At 53.8% G+C, this 15123-nt stretch overlaps 1 protein-coding gene and 1 long non-coding RNA gene across 9 annotated transcripts in view; one reads left to right on the plus strand and one right to left on the minus strand.

Annotated features, from left to right (window-relative positions):
* The window catches only part of ATP2B2 (ATPase plasma membrane Ca2+ transporting 2), a 368890-nt gene that overhangs the window by 205564 nt on the left and 148203 nt on the right, over positions 1-15123 (plus strand). The window lies entirely within an intron of this gene.
* LOC143646059 (uncharacterized) lies at positions 2695-5647 on the minus strand. The gene is made up of 3 exons (XR_013157246.1): positions 5416-5647; positions 4313-4489; positions 2695-2728 (listed from the first exon to the last, which is right to left on the minus strand). It is a non-coding gene; the product is annotated as an uncharacterized LOC143646059 (long non-coding RNA).

Genomic DNA, 15123 nt, shown 5'->3' on the forward strand with positions numbered 1-15123 from the left:
GCACATTGTCTAGAATGTGGTAAGCACTCAGCAAATATTGGTTGAAAGGATGGATGGGTGGACGGATAATGGATGGATGGATGGATGGATGGATGGATGGATGGATGGATGGATGGGTGGGTGGATGGGTGGATGGATGAGTGGATGGATGGATGGGTGGGTGGATGGATGGATGGGTGGATGGGTGGACGGATGAGTGGATGGATGGATGGATGGGTGGGTGGATGGATGGGTGGGTGGATGGATGGATGGATGGGTGGATGGATGGATGGATGGATGGATGGATGGATGGGTGGGTGGATGGATGGGTGTGTGTGTGGATGGGTGGATGGATGAATGGATGAGTGGATGGATGGATGGATGGATGGATGGATGGATGGATGGGTGGATGGGTGGGTGGGTGGATGGATGGATGGATGGTGGACAGATGGGTGGACAGATGGGTGTGGGATGTAGGCAAGAAGGCAGGCAGGCCTTTAATGCCAGACTAAAAAATCCAAACTTTTTCTCAGAGGCAATGGGAGCTATTGCAAGTTCTTGAGCAGAGGCATGACGGGATGTGAGCACTAGTGGAGATACTCTCAGACGATGGCACTGAGCTGTGCCAAGCACTGTGCCCCAAACTGGTGACCTTCATCAACACAGATGGTCAATCCTCTCTGTTTCCTGTTTTCCAACTCCCCACCCTCATTCATTTAGTCATTAACAAATTTTCATTGAGCACCTACTCTTTGCTAAGAGCACTGGGGATATGGTGTAAATAAACCAGTCATGGTCCTTGCCTCCAGGGCATAGTATTCACCCCCACTGGGGCCACAGAACCAAATACAGGGTGCAGGTTACTCCAGGTGCTTAGTGCCCCTCGGCTCCATGCTGGAAGTCATAGATTGCTCTTTGCCCTTTCTGGTGACCTTGACTTCCTGCAGCTTGAGTAGGATGTTCAGGGAGGGCCTCACAGAGGAGGTGGCATTTGAGATGATGAGGAGTAGCTAACCAAGCCACCATCTGGGGGAAGTGCAGTCCCAGCAAAGGAGCCAGCACGTGCAAAGGTCCTGAGGTAGGCAAGTTAAAGATTGGAAAAGAAGCCATTGTGGCTGGAGTGAAGTGCATGAAGGGGAGAAAGGCGGATGAGATTGAAGAAGTGGTCAGGAGCCAGATCATGCAGGACTTTGTAGGTCACAGTATGGAGAGTTTGAACTTTACCCTGAGCAAGTGGGAGACCATTGGAGGATCTTAACTTCAGCAGGAGTGAGATGCAAACACAGATCCCTCTGGCTGCTGTTTGGAGACTGGATTGTAATCTCATTAAATCCTTGCATCAGCTCTTGGCAGTTGATGGAGAAATCCCCATTTCACAGCCAGAGAAACCTCATAGCACAGCTAGTGAATAGCAGAGATGGGATTTGAACTCGTGTCTGTGTGACTGGCTCCAGCACTTGATTGGCGGGAAGGCTCCTGGATGGGAGAGTGAGGCAGTACAGATGGGGTTGGAGGATGCTGGCGTGGCCACCTGCACTGGGAAGAGATGCCTCGGGTTTGGCTCCTGTCCTACGTGTCCTCTTTGACCCCCCCACCCCCCAGAGCACACTGTCCCCCACAAGGCTTCATCTCCCTCCCCAGTCCAGCCCTGCAGCTTCTGGGGCTCCGGCTGCTTTCTGTGATGACCTGGTCCCTGCATCCACTCAGAGCCACTGGGCTGTGGGGGTGGGGGCACAGTCTTCATAGGATCCTACCAGAAGCTTCTGCCAAAGCCTTTACCAGCTGTTGGCACACAGTACCCTCTCAGAGTGGGGAGCACTCTCCCCAACTCCCAGACCGAGGAGCAGAGTCCCTAGCCAAGCACTGGCCCTAAGCAGCAAGGCTTTGGACCAGAACAGGGAAATCCTTTGCCCAAGACCCTTAGCCTTTGTGAGTCTCTGCAAAGGTGAGCAGGTGGGATGGACTTCATTTTCCTCCCTCCCCTCCTCTCTCAAGATAATCTGGAGATGGACAAAGTAAATCTGGTTTCTCTGCTCTAATGCATAAGAGTCTGGGGCGTATGACGGTGGCTCAGTGGCAGGGGTCTCACCTGCCATGCCGGAGACCTGAGTTCGATTCCCAGTGCCTGCCCATGTTAAAAAAAAAAAAAAATACACAGGGTCTGCTTTAGAGAGCCTCCATAAGGAGATAAGTGAGAAGTAGAGGGACCAGGACCAGTTTTGAGAAATCTCCTGGCTTTATGGACCCTTGAGGAGGTGGGAGAGGAGCCACCCCGGCCTTGTCAAGGTAGGAGGAGGCTGTGACAGGGCATCCCCCAGCCTGCCCTGAGCTCTCTGTCAGGGGGAGGGGACACAAAATCATCACCCGCCTCCTCTTCTAATCCCTCCATCACCCCATGTTCTGGTTTGCTAGCTGCCGGAATGCAACACACCAGAGACAGATTGGCTTTTAATAAAAGGGGATTTATTTTGTTAGTTCTTCAGAGGAAAGGCAGCTAACTTTCCACTGAGGTTCTTTCTTACGTGGAAGGCACAGGATGGTCTCTGCTGGTCTTCTCTCCAGGCCCCTGGTTTCCAACAACTTTCCCCGGGGTGACTTCTTTCTGCATCTCCAAAGGCCTGGGCTGAGCTGCGAGGGCTGAGGTGAGGAATGCCGAGCTGCTTAGGCTGTGCTACGTTGAGTCTCTCATTTAAGCACCAGCCAATTAAGTCAAATGTCACTCATTGCAGCAGACACGCCTCCTAGCTGACTGCAGATGTAATTGGCAACAGATGATGTTTAGGTACTGTTGGCTTATGTCTGCAGCAACAAGACTAGGTATGCTCACCTGGCCAAGTTGACAACTGAATCTTAACTAACACACCTCACTTCTCCCCTCCTGCACCCTCAACCAGTGCAGAGCTTGGGGATAAAGGTCCTAGCCGTGCCACCCCCCAGCCAGGTGTCCTGGGACCAGTACCCTCACCTCTCTGAGCCTTAGTTTTGACAGCTGTCAAATGGGGATGCTTGACCTTCCCAGATGGCACGGCAGTGAGGAAGCCACAAAATGCCTTTGACTTGGCACCTGGCCCATGGCTCAATTTGGACAACGGACACTGATCTTGGGATGGCGGTGATGAAAATGGCCATTTAGCCCTCCTCCCACACCCCCCGTCCCCAGCAGACCCAAATCACACTGGATTCAAATTGAGCCCACACCCAGCCCCTTCGAAGACGTCCTAAGCCCAGGGTCTGCTTGCTCAGGGCCAGGGTTTTTGGCTAAGTCATTCTTATCCTCGGTACAGCCGAGCACGGGAATGGCATCACCCCCATCTCATGTCTGAGGAAACTGAGGCTCAGAGTCATGCAAGGGCCTGCCCAGAAAGTGAGGAGCTGGGGCCCAGACCAAGGTCTGCAGAGAGCATGGTCTCTTTTCCCTCCCTGCACCGGGTTCTTCCGGGGCTGTCAATTGAGACTGTGTTCATTTGCGGCCCTGACATACTCTTGCATTTGGAAGGGGGGGGGGGGCACTCTTAGGTAAAGGGAGAGGCAATGTATTGGGTCATTGCCTGGATTTCGAATGAGTTAGGGCTCAACTCCCTGAGCTGTGGGGATCGCTGCAAGGCATTGGGCACGAGAGGGTCAGCGCTGGGATGTACAAAGACCAGCCTGGCTGGGGAGTGTAGAAAAAGCCAGGAGGCGGGGAGCCTGGGAACAGGTTGGGGGAGTAAAGAATTAACAAAGGCAAGAGGGGCTGCTGGCTGCAATGGTGGGGATGTGCAAAAGTTCCCAGTGCCACAGACACCCCCAGAGCTGCATGTAGGAGTGAAGAAGGGAGATGCTGAGGGTGTCCCCAGCTCCTCATTTCTGTGCAGTACCTGCAGCTAGTCCGTCCGATTCACGAAAAGGCAGCTGGGGGGAACCGCCTGGCCCTGCGGGGGTGGGTGGTGGGGGGTGGTCAGCCGGGAGGGTTCCTTCAAGATTGCCAGCGGGCACCCCCAGGACCTGCAGGTGTTTGGCTCATTCTCCTTCCCCAAGGAGCCTCTTATCCCTTCAGGTGCCTAAGGAATTCTTAGAGACTCAAGTTTCTCAGTTCCTCCCAGCCCCAGCAGTCACTCAGGAGACCCAACCTCTCAGAGCCAGCACTCATGGCAGAGGTATTACACCTTAGAGAGCAACTCACCTGCTGCCTCTTTTTAGAGAATGGAGACAGGCTCAGAGAGGTCTAGTGACTACTCAAAGTCACACAGCAAATGGGGACAGAGACATGGACTCTGGGCCTTGGGACTCACTTCCCTGCGGGACATTTTTGTTCTTCCATGCCTCTCCCCAGAGGAGAAGAGTCCCCACTCACCTTGGTCCCAAGGCCTCTGGATATCCAGTCCTGTGCTGGCGGCTGAAGCACAGGCCCCCAAGCCCGCCCGTGGGTGGCTCCAGCATCGGTCCAGGCTGGAGTGGGCCAGCCCAGTGGTTTTCTTTTTGGAAGTTCCTTCAGGGAGGCATTTGGAGGCCAGCCAGCGGGTCTTTTCCACTGCCATGGAAATTTCCAACAATGGAATTATGAAAACCTGCCATGGCCCCTCTCCTGCCCCCACTTTGTTATGAAAAACAGCTCCTTGGTGGCCAGGCAGGGCACAGAGCAGCTGAGATCCCGGGATTAAACCTGCAGAGAATTCCTCAGGGAGAGACTCCCAAGTAGATCATTAATCGGACCCAGGGGATCCTGGCTTGGAAATCCAGGCCACTTCTCAGGAAGGATTTCCAGCCACTCAAGGCCAGAAGCCAGGCTGGAGTTTAGGATTTCACTTCCCGCTGTCAGCACGCAGGGTGGTGTTGGCCCTGGGTCAGGGCAGGGCTTTGCACATGGTCAACAAATGCTGGTTGGTTGGTAGACAGCTGATGGAAGGGAGTGGAACAGGCAGGGAAAGAGAGAGGAGGGGAAGAGGGAGGGGGAGAGAAGGGAAAAGGGGAGGGAGGGGGGACAGGCAGGGAAGGGGAAGGGGGGAAGAGGAAGAGGGAGAGGAGGAGAAGAGGAAAGGAAAAGGGAGGGGGAAGGGGGAAGGAGAGAAGCACATGGGAGAGCACAGCAGTGAAACAATTCCCTTTAACTGTTCCTGCCAGCTGGCCTTAGTCAATCATTGAACTCCTCTGTGATCCGTTTTCCCATCTGTAAAATGTGGACAAGTATACCAACAACACAAGGTGGTTTGAAAAGGAGAAATACTGCATGTATAGGACCTGGCTCAATCAGTGGGAGTGTCTTTTGTCAGCTCCATCATCACACTTGTCAGGGAGGCAATGTGGAATAGATAGCATCAGCCTGGGTAACAGGCCTGAACCCGTCTCAGATAATCCCAACTCTGCCCCTTAAGAGCTGTGTGTCCTTGTGCAAGCAGCTTCCCTTCTCTGGACCTTGGTTTCCTCGCCCACGCAGTGGAGATTAAAAGGTGCACCTACCTCCAGGGTTGCTTGTGAAGACCGAAGGAGAGGTGGATTGGCCTGGGGGAAGCCCCAGTGTGGGTCTCCATTGTTCCAACCAGGAAAGGCAGGGCCCCAAAAGCTGGGCATGCGCAATAGGGTCAGGGGTAGTGGCAGGTCTGGGACAGCAGAGAGACCGTTTCCTTAACCGGGGAAGGGAGGATGTTTTAGTCACCCTACGGCTCCTGTGGCTGAGCTCAGGCACAGGGTCTGCGGTGGCGAGCTGAGAAGGGAGCTGTGACTGGCAGGGCCTCGGGGACACCTGGCATCCTTGGGGCCTGGCCTGGGGGTTCCCTGGGGACTCAGAGGTCAGGAGTAGCCACCACACTCTGGGACTCCAGCCTTAGCTCAGTGCAACCCCAGCCCCTGATCTGCCCAACTCCACCTGTCCCCCCCCACAACCCAACCTGTCCAGTCCTCCAGCCAATTCTCACCCACCTGGGGTGTGATGAGGGGTGGGGGGTGGAAGCTTCTCCTGGCCCAGAGGTGGCTGCTGAGGCACCAGGGCAGAGGATTGTGGGCCTGAGCAGGGAGGCAAGGGCTTGGGAGACCTGCGGTGCTGCAGAGCCATTAAGCGCTTGGCCCCTGGAGTCCGGCAGGCTGGATTCAGATGCTGGCTCTCCTGCTTGCCAGCTCTGTTACCCAGGCAAGCTGCTCAGACCTCAGGCTCCTCATCTGTAAAGTGGGGAGAATAAAAAGAACCCACTTCCTAGACTGGTCGTGAGGATGAGATGAAACGTTGCATAGATACATCATGCAGCCCCACCTGGCCCTAGGCCTGTGTGCATTTACCTCTTTCAAACATGCATTGAGCATCAGCTGTGTACCAGCTCTGATGTGGGCCGTAGTCATATTCCAGGAAAACAGAGAAGGAAGTCAAGGGTGACTAGCTCATCCCAGTTTGCCTGGGACATTCCGGTTTTAACACTGAAAGCCCCCAGTCCTGGGCAAAGTGAAACAGTTGGCCACCCTAACACAACCCCTGCCCTTGTGGAGTTTACAGTTTAAGTAAATCTGTAACATGGATGGTGGTTTAAATGTTCTAAAGAAAAATAGCTCAGAGTAAGGTGACAGGGAGTGATGATGGGGGTTATTATTTCTGATGGGGTATTCAGGGAAGGCTTCTTGGAGGGGGTGGCATTTGAGCAGGGACTTCGTGAGGTAAGAGATGAGATATACGGACATCAGGGGAAAAGCACGCGAGGCAGAGGGAACAGCACAAGCAAAGGTCCTGCAGTGGGGACATGCCTGGCAAGTTGAGAGCAGAAACGAGGCTAGGCTGGGGTAAGCAGAGGTTGGCCAGTTGAATTAATTGGAACTCCCTGCAGAAGCAAGTGATATAAATACCAACTCAAATTAGGTGAAAAAAAATCAAAAAAAAAGAAGAAAATAATGTATTGGCTAATCTAACAGAAAAAAAAAAAAAGAGCAGGTCAGCTTCAGGTATGGCTCTGTCCTGTGACTCGAATGAGGTCTCTTATTTAGCAGCTTGGCTTGCATCTGAGTTACGTTCGTTCTCAGGAAGGTCCCAGCAGCACCAGGCAGACCTACTAGCCTGTTCCTGCAACAGATAGAAAGTGTTTGGTCTCAGGTCCCAGTGGGGCAGCTGGGGGCCCTCTGAGGTGTGGAGTGTGTGAGAGAAAGAGAGAGGCCATGAGTGGAGTGGGCAGGCTGAAGCACTGGGCTGGCCTCGTGTACACCAGAGAGGACTCTGGACTGGAGTTTCTGGAAGGCTGGGAGCAGGAAAGTGACATACAACTTATATGCCAGGAATACCACTCAGGCTGCTGTGGGGGGAATGGATTATAAGGGCAAGAGGGGACCCGCGAGGAGGCTGCCGTGATATTCCAGGTGATCATTGATGGTGGAAGTGGAGAAGGAGGGAGGAGAAGGGATTGAGAGATAACTTAGCAGAGAGCCTGAGCCAAGCTTGAGCTCCAGGCTGGGGATGGGGGCTGCTGGTGACAACTCGACAGGATCTCAACCCTGAAGGAACTGTGCCAGGGACGAGGCAGGAACCCAGTCCAGTGGGGGCCGAATGGCCCCCCCCGGGAGGACAAGAGGGCTGAGAGGGCAGGGAACCCATCCAGCAGACAGTGGAGGCCCAGAACTTAAGGGAGCCTTTAACTTTGGCTATGATCATTCCCAGGTCCAGGGCAGGCCAAGAGCCCAAATAGAAAGTCCCAGAGTGTCACAAGACCTCTCCTGACCTTCATGAGAGTACCAGATCACAGCTGGTACACAGTTGATGCAAAATATTGTAGCTAAGGGAAGCTAAGGGGTCTCCCCCTGCCCATCAGGGAGACTGACTGGAGTCATAGGAAAGGAAAGAATTACTTAGAGTCTAGACTTGTTGTCAGTGTTGTTGACAGGGTTGGTTTCAGGTATGGCTGGATCCAGGAGCAGCTGGCCCTGGCATGTACCTGGGGCAGTTCTCAGAGACTATAGGCTTCAGAAGAGGCTCAGGTTTCCATGTACCACTTCTGGGATGTGCCCAGAGAATACCGTGGCACAGAAAACCCAAGAGAGTATGGTCACGTTTGGGAGTACGGCTGGACTCAGGGTCGGTTGTGAAGTGCCCGTTGGAGGATCAGTGCATTTGTATACACCATCTCTGCAGTCCTGCTGGGAGGAGCTGTGATCCTCCCCTTACAGACAAGGAAACTGAGTCTGAGAAAGGGCCTGCATGTCACCTGGTAAGTTCCCAGTGAATCTGAAATTGACAGAAAGTGAGGGTCACCCCCCTCACCTGAACGTCATCATTTCAAGGCATCTGGGAAACCCCACTTTGAGAAGAAGCCTTGTAGCAAAGGAAATCAGGCTTTTCACTACGTGCATTGTGTTCCTCCCTCCCTCCACCCCTCCTTCCTTCCCTTCTGGGACAACTGACAGATAACCACTTATGTGCCAAACACTGCGCTGGGCCCAGGAGCATGGTAGTGATTAAACAAACCCAGGCCCATCAACAGAGGAATGGATAAATGAATTGTGCTATACTGTACAATGAGATAGTATTTGGCCATTAAAAAGAATGACCCCCTGATACATGGTGGGATATGAATGAACCTTGGAGACTTTGTGCTGAATGAAATGTCAGACCTGAAAAGACAAATATTGTATGACTCCACTTATGTGAAATATCCAGGATAAGCAAATCCGTAGAGAGAGAAAGTAGATTAGCGATTACCAGGGAGCTGGAGGTAGAGGGGTGAGAGTTATTGCTTAATGGATGTAGAGTCTCCGTTTGGGGTGGTGGAAATGTTTTGGTAATGGATGGTGGTGATGGTCACACAGCAGCGTGAATTTAATTAGTGTCACTGAATCGTAGACTTAAAAATCATTAAAATGGCAAATTTTATGTTATGTATGTTACTAAAAAAGAAAAAAAACAGACATATGCCCAGCGTTCACTGGTCTAGTGGCAAATATAAATCCAACAGTCATGCAAATACGTGTAAAATACAACCTGATAAGTACAGCAAAAGAGAGTATATGATAGGAACATCAGGAAAGATCTCCCTGAGGAGGTGGGGATTGAGCCAAAAGTAGGATGAGTATGAGTTTACTAGGTCATGATGGGGAGGGAACAGCATTCCAGGCAGAAGGAACAACATAGGCAAAGTCCTGGTTGGGGAGAGAGTCATGTGGCTGGAACTGTGTGGCTGGAGCAGAGCCGGTGAGGAGAATGGGGGGACTGGATGAGGCTGGAGGAGCAGGGATAGTAAACCCACAAGGCTTTGATGATTGCATTAAATAGCTTTTTATCTTAGGATAAAGATCCTAAGAGTAAGGTGAATTGGAGGAAGTTATAATATGATCAGAATTGCTTTTCAGACGTATCTCTAACTGCCAAGTGCCAACAGGGGGATAGCTAAGAGGTTACTGCATTTCTACAGACAAGAGATGAAGAAAATTTGGACAAGGACAGTGGCTGTGGAGAAGGGGAGAAATGGGCAATTGGAAGAAAGTTTAGGAGGTAAAAATTGATAGGACTTTGAAGGTGAAGGGAAGGGTGAGAAAGGTGACTCTTGGTTTCTGAATTGTCCACCTGCAAAGAAGATAAAGACTTTCTTGGTGACAAAAAAAAAGGGGGGTGGGATGAGGTTGGGTGAAGAAGCTTAAATTTAAAGAATGTATTTCACATGTGCTGGCTTTGAACCCCTACCTCACACCACATGCAAAATTAAATTGAGAAGCTCCTTAGATCTAAACGTAAAAACTAAAACTGTAAAACTTGTAGAAGGAAACATAGGAAAACATCTTCATGGTCGAGGTGTAGGTAAAGATTTCTTAGGGTGGACCCAAAAAACACACATCATAAAAAAAAATTCAGACAAGGTGGACTTCAGATACATAGAGTTTGAGGTATGGGGAGACATCCAGGTGGAGAGGTCAGCTCGAAAGCTGGTAGCTCAGAGACGAGACCTGAGCTAGAGGGAGCCATGTGCAAGGCTCCCGTGTTCAGCTGATACAGAGAGCCACAGTCTGCTTCTTGGGCCCCCAGGGGGGTTGCCTTGCCTTATGACCCACCAGACTGGACCCGGTGACTTTGGGCTGCTTCTAGAATGGGTCCAAGTTGTGGCCAGCCAAGCAGTGGGGCTACAAGCATTTTCCCAAGGGGGCTGCTCTGACCAGAACCCCAGAGCACCCACGGGGGCCCTCCCTGGGTGCGCCACTTCTGACCCTCTTCTACCTCCTCTCTAGCCAAACCTCACCCATTCTGCGTTAGTAGCTCCCTGCCCAGCTCTGTCACCTTCACTCCCCTCCCCAGGGCTAATGGGGGAGTCAGATGAAATCTAATTTCCTCTAAACTAGAGACTGATCCATGGTGACTACAGGAACTTGGTGTCTAGAATAATTAACTTTGCATTTGAGTTGGGAACAAGCAGTTTTCGAGACATTGTTTCTCGCTCCCTTCATGCTGGCGTGCAGGGGAGCTGGTAACCTCAGTGTCTGATCCCCGTGGCTGCTGGAAAGTTGGAGATCCCACAGGGAGGGGGTGATTTTCTAGTGACCTTGCCTTGCTGGGGGTCTCCAAGAATGGGGCCCGAGGCCTCTCTTTCTCACCATTCCCGGGCCCCTCTTGTTCCCGCATTTCCTGGGTTCGCCCTCTTGGTGCTAATTCTACTCAGCCTTCACTGGGAGGCAGGGAACTGCTTTAGTTCCATCAGACAGTGATTCTGGGTCTTTGCGGGATGAGACGGACAGGAAACCCTGCCAGAAGCTGCTGAAAGCCATGGGCTTTATCCTCCTCAGAATAACACAAACCTTGACAAAGAATCCCAGTAGGTCTGTGGACCCCTCCCAAAGCCCCCACATGCCACCCCACAAGGAACCTTAGCTAACAAAAGCCTGATTTGGGGCAAACCATCCTGGTGCCATCATCACACAAAGTGTTTTCACATAGCCCGCGTCACCCTCTGGTTATCTTCTCAGGAACGTGTAATTATGCCAATTTTACAGATGGGAAAACTGAGCCTCTGAGAGGTAATCCATGCTGCTTGCTTTAGGTTTGGTGCCTGAAGAAGTGATTGCACATATGGGCTGGGAATGCACCAGCTTGCCTTGTCCTTCTCTATAATCTAGACTCCCCACTGGTCCTACCCCAGCTTCTCTGAGTGGGAGGAGGAGAGGCGTACAAAGTGCTTAGTGGGGGGAGGCTCTGACCCCCTGAGCAGACAGGAGCCCCCAGAGAACAGAGCGTTTGTGTGAATCACCTTTGGGCCCTGGAACCAACAGACTAAATGACCAAGTGAAAGAACACATTTAGCATCAGGGCCCGGGAAAGGAGTCCTTTGGCTTTGGAGGCAGAAATGCTGTCAGACCTCAGCTCCATCCATCCCAGCTATGTGACCGCAGCCTCGGTTTTCCGGTCTGTAAAGTAGGCACAATATTCTAATAAGCGGGTTGTCGGGAAAATGAAGGGAGATGGCTGCGTGCCAGGTACCGTGCCAAGTGCTTTGCAGATATTGTCACACGTCACCTCCCCAGAAGCCTGGGCAGGCCTGTGGTAATATCTCCGTCTCATGGGGGAAGAAACTGAGGCCCAGAGCAAGGCAGGGACCTGCCCGAGGCCAAGCAGTGAGTGGCAAGTGGCAGACCTGGAAGTCTGCAGCCTTGGCTGGGTGCCTGGTGCCTGGCACATAGTTGATGCTTGGAGAGGGTGGCCTACTCTGCCTCCATGCTCCTAGCCAGAGAGGTGTGACCCGGAGAGGGGCAGGGGAGTTTTGATATACCCCCCCACATCCCGCCGAGGCCAAGTGCTGCATCATTCCCCCACCCCACCCCTATGATTTCCTACCCCACAAAGCCTCTTACATGAGCTCAGTGCAGTAGCGAAGGGAGATGAATTGGACTGGTCTCTTTCTCCTGCTTTCGTGCTTTTTATTTTGTCCTTCCTGCTGCACTGGCGCCCACTTCCTCCCTCTGCTCATCTGCCTTCCTCTGAGGAAGCAACAGCCCAGGCTCAAACTGGAAGTGATTAAAGCCGGGGATTCTCAGACATCCCCCACCCCCACCCCAGTCCGGAAGCTGGTTCCCACAGGGACACTGGAGGGCATGAGACTCGCCATGAGCCGCGGGTACGTCGGGCCTGGGACACAGAGGGGGGCCAGCCCACTGCCCACAAGGAGCTCCCAGAAAGGCAGTGATGGTGTGGTGTGGCCAGAAGGCCCTGGAAACACCGAGCCAGGTGCTTCAAGGTCAGCCCCGGGGGTTGGAGAAAGCTTCCCAGGCCGCCACTTGGGAAGCGTGCGTGCTGGCATTCTGAGCCTTTGCCCAGAGAAGGGCACTCCACGCAGGAGCATAAGGCTCCACACCTCTAGAGCCTTATGAGGTGTTTATATATTATGGTTGGAAGGAAGGACACAGGATGGGGAGGACAGATGTGAGACTTGGCCTGTGTGCTGGGCCAAGGGTTTTGAACTTGTTCCCAGGGCAGTAGGGAGTCACTGAAGGCTTTGGAGCAGGGAAGCTGCACCACCGGCTCTTCCAGCATGGCCATGGGGCTCCGTCTTCCTCAGCTCGCCCTCTAGATGTCAGGGGCTTGGCTCTGAGTCTCTTCCCTTCTCTCACTGAGCCCTCTCCTTGAAGATCTCATCCAGTCCCATGGCTTTAAATACGATCATCCTTAAACTGCTGATTCTCATATTTATATCTCCAGCTGGGGCCTCTCATCTGAGCTCCTGGCTCACACCTCCAGCTGCCCTCCTGGCCTCTCCACTTGGGTATCTCAGGAGCACCTCGAAGTGAGCTGGCCCAAATGGGCTTCTTGCACAGGCCCTCCCGCTCCTCCCCAGAACTCCTCCCCCAGACTTTCCATGGCAGTGAACGGCACCACCAACTGCCCTTGCACTGAAGTCAGAGCTCAGCCATCATCCCAGCTCCTCCTCCTCCCTCTCCCCAGCTCATCCTCTGGGCCCTCCAGCCGCCCTGCTTCACTCGGCCACCACTGCTGTCCCTTGGCCCTGTCCCTGCCCCTGAGCGATGCCATAGCCTCCTCGCTTTCTCTCTGCTCTTGTTCTCACTTCCCTGAGGGCCCTTCCACCAATGGATGGTAGAGATTGAAAAAAATAATAACCTTCCTGCTAATGCGTCTTCATTTCTTTAGGGGCTTCCCTCTGCCCTTGGAATAAAACCCAGCTTCCCCACTGTGGTCTGCAAAACCCTGCAGGAGGTCAGCCCTGCCCTTCCCACAGCTGCTCTCCCACCCCAGCCCTAGCCCCAGGCTCAGGCCCCAGCTGAGCTGGCCTGCCTTGGATTGTTTAAAAAAAAAAAATCCAGCCCCTTCCCATCTCAAAGTCTCTGCCTGTGCTGGGGTCCCACTGGCTCCAGCTCTTGGCATGTCCACCCCAGCAAAATGGGTGTGCCTGCAGTCTCTGTAGTAATGCCTCGTTTTCTTCGTCGCACTTCTCACAATCTGTCTTCCCCAACAGAAGGTAGGGACCGAGCCCAGTGTGCCTGGCACATAATAGATGCCCATTAAATAACTGTTGACAATAAATAAAAAGAATAGGAAAAGGGGGCCTAGCAGGAGATCAGAGGTGAGAAGATGAGCCCTGAAATGGAAAGGCAGATGTGGGGGGAAGGGACCAGCACCAGGTAGGATATTTGGATTTGGTCTTAGGGGCACTGGGGAGCCACAGAATGTTGTTGAGCAGGAAGGTGGATATGGCAGTGCTCTTTAGAGTAGGGAAGGCTCTGTGCCTGGCCGTCACGTAATTGGGCTCTAACTTACAGGGCTCCGGTGTAGATCTTGCTTCAACAACTTCACAGCTCTGGGACCTCGGGCAAATCAGTTAGGCTCTCTGGGCCTGGGTCCCCTCGTTTGTAAGTCAGAGGATACTCCTGAAGCCTCGTAGGGCTTCAGAGAGGTTAAATGAGATGGTGCTTGCAGAGCTCTTGGCACGTCATGAATGCTCGGTAGACATTAGCAGAAATGTTACTGTTGAGTTGTGTCTGCTGTCTGGGCTGCGTGTGGCGGGTGTGTGCTCGGGACTGGGAGCACTGGGAGCACTGGGGAGGGGGGGTCTCAGCCAGTCCCCGCCACCCAGGAGCTCCAGGTCTGATGACGAGACACTCCCACAGGTGCGGATGAGTGCTGGACAACAAGTAAAGCACTCCTGAGCGAGCTGAGGAGTCGTGCTGGGAGAGTCAGGGAGGCTTCCCAAAGGAAGCGACATTTGGGTTTCAGGGAGACAGTTTCCTTGAGAGAATATTTGGAGTCAGCAGCCACTGGCCCGCAAACCGGGGAGGAGGGGTGTGTTTGGGCTGCTCAGCTCCCAAAATAACCCAGATCCGAGGGCGGACAGCCCAGTGAGTTGCAGGGGCCGCCGCCAGGCCGCTCCCAGCCCAGCCCGGCGCGGTTTGTTCTGTCGACCTTGGAGCAGTCCTTGCCTTGGCCCGAGCTCCCAGGAGGCAGGAGAGGCACAGGACGATGCCCAGGACACAGCTCCAGCCCTGGCAGAAAGAGCCTGGCGGTCCATGTGGGCAGCACAGGCACAAACCCTTGTGGCTCATGCCACGTGGGGCACCGCGCCCTCCCATCAGGCTTTGAGGGTGTTGGCACCCCGGCTTCCAGAACTAACCACCACGCCTCCCGTCCCGCCTCTGGGCCTCTCTGAGTCCCACTCTCAGTGTCTCTGATTCTGCTGTCTCTCTGTCCCTCCCTCTCTTGTGCTCTCTCTTCCTCCCTTCTCTGTCTCTGCGGCTCTCCCTCTCTCTCTCTCTCCTCTCACCCTCTCTCTCCTCCCTCCCCCACCCTCAGCCCATCCCCAGCCTCTCAGGTTCTCCTCTGCCTAGAAGCTTTTCCTTCTCCCCTCTCTGGCTCCCCTCCTCCACCTCCCTGTCCGCCGCCCCCGCCCCCAGCAAGTTGTGTCCTGGAACAAACTCACACAGGGCACAGGGACGTTCTGAACCCCTGTGAGGACCAGAGCCCAGGCTCCAGCCCCCCCACCCCCACCCCGGGCCTCCCACCCGGGCTGGGCAGAGCCTGGCCGAGCCCCGTAGATGAGGCAGGGACAGGGTCCAAGGGCCGGGGGAGACGGCCTCACCCTGTCCTCGCGGCTGAGCGCCAGGAGCCTTCCGCTGAGGCAGGGTAGGAGGTCCCCCAGCTCGTTTCCTCCCCTCCTGGGCAGCTGCGGGGCTTCCCGGGCAGGCCAGACTGCGGATCAGGTCATTGGGCCCATT

This window comes from Tamandua tetradactyla, chromosome 9 (genome assembly GCF_023851605.1).
Source record: "Tamandua tetradactyla isolate mTamTet1 chromosome 9, mTamTet1.pri, whole genome shotgun sequence".
NCBI lineage: Eukaryota > Metazoa > Chordata > Mammalia > Pilosa > Myrmecophagidae > Tamandua > Tamandua tetradactyla.